This window comes from Lipotes vexillifer, unplaced genomic scaffold, assembly GCF_000442215.2.
Source record: "Lipotes vexillifer unplaced genomic scaffold, Lipotes_vexillifer_v1.1 scaffold185, whole genome shotgun sequence".
Classification (NCBI taxonomy): Eukaryota; Metazoa; Chordata; class Mammalia; order Artiodactyla; family Lipotidae; genus Lipotes; species Lipotes vexillifer.
In genome coordinates, this window is record NW_006794406.1 from 1,914,551 (window position 1) to 1,916,277 (window position 1,727).

General features: G+C 44.6%; 1 pseudogene; it reads left to right on the forward strand.

Moving 5' to 3' along the window:
* The first annotated feature begins 402 nt into the window (after positions 1 to 402).
* On the forward strand, positions 403 to 1,297 carry LOC103079542 (peptidyl-prolyl cis-trans isomerase E pseudogene; annotated as a pseudogene).
* The last annotated feature ends 430 nt before the right edge of the window (positions 1,298 to 1,727 follow it).

The window sequence follows — 1,727 nt, forward strand, 5'->3', positions numbered from 1 at the left end:
ATAATTATTCTTACATAATTAATTGCTATTTATAGTGATCTACATTTGGATCAAATTTTAAGAGCTTAAATAAAATCTCATTTCCCCTAAATTTATTTTTATCATCCTCTTCAGTGTTCCCAGACCATATTTTTACATTTTTCCTATGTTCAAGAAAGCTGGTATTTAATGTGTCTCTTAGTTACAAATAAGTGACAAGAAGTTTTTTGTTTTTAAACCTACATATAATGGGAAGATTTTACAAATAATGAAGGCATACACTAGATTATAAGCATGCTGTTTTATCATAAAATAATTATAAAATAATTTTGTAGACCCACTATCATGACAGAAGATGACATAAATACATTGACAAAACTGTCAAAAACCTCCTTTAAAATATTACTCCTTGGTGAGAGCAAGATGGCCACTACCAAGCGAGTGTTGCAGACTTGGCAGAGGAGGTGGATGACAAAGTTCTTCATGCTGCTTTTATCCCTTTTGGAGACAGCACAGACATCCAGATTCCTCTGGATTATGAAACAGAAAAGCACCGAGGATTTGCTTTTGTTGAATTTGAGTTGGCAGAGGATGCTGCAGCAGCTGTAGACAACATGAATGAACCTGAGCTGTTTATATGGACAATTCGTGTCAATTTGGCAAAACCCATAAGTATTAAGGAAGGCTCTTCCAGACCAGTTTGGTCTGAGGATGGCTAGTTGAAGAATTTTTCTGGGAAGACTCTGGAAGAGAATAAAGAAGAAGGGACAGAGCCTCCCAAAGTGGAAACCCAGGAGGGAGAGCCCGCTGTAAAAAAAGCCCGGTTAAACACTCAGGTGTACATGGACATCAAGACTGAGAACAAGCCAGCAGGCTGAATCCAGATGCTCCTGGGTTCAGGCGTCGTTCCCATGACTGCAGAGAATTTCCGCTGCCCGTGCACCCATGAGAAGGGCTCTGGCTTCAAGGGCAGCAGCTTCCACCATATCATCCCCCAGTTCATGTGCCAGGGCTGCGATTTCACCAGCCACAAGGGCACTGGGGTAAGTCCATCTACAGGAGGAATTTTGACAATGAAAACTTTATTCTCAAACACACGGGACCAGGCCTGCTCTCCATGGCCAACTCAGGCCCAAACACCAACGGTTCCCAGTTCTTCCTGACATGTGACAAGATGGATTGGCAGGACGGCAAGCACGTGGTATTTGGGGAGGTCACGGAAGGCCTGGATGTCTTGTGGCCGATTGAGGCCCAGGGCAGCAAGGACAGGAAATCCAAGCAGAAAGTCATCATCTCCGACTGTGGGGAGTACATGTGAGAGGGCAGCTGTCAGCCCGGGGAACCAGCACTCAAGGTGTCCCATTTGCAGCAAGCAGGGCTTTGTGTCCTGGCCCTTCCTTGGGGTCAGCATGGGGCAGCTTCTCTGCAGGCATGGCCTGGGCCTCCTCTGGCTCTTCCCCAAGTGTGGCCGTGGGCCCGGGTGCCGCCCTCCCCACCGTGGATGGCCGTGCATGGCCTTTCCAGGCCAGGGCCTCTCCTGGGTCCACCAATGTGACTCCTAGACGTTGTCCTTGGTAAAATAAATTATAGTTTTTGTAAAAAAAAGAAAATATATACTACTCCTTTCTAAAATTTACCTATTAAGTGGTGTTTCTGTAACTGTTATGGAAATTGAGAAAGATTCTTACGGGAATTCTTTTTGTTATTGTCACATATATGAAAAGGTAAGTATAATCTGAACACTGCAG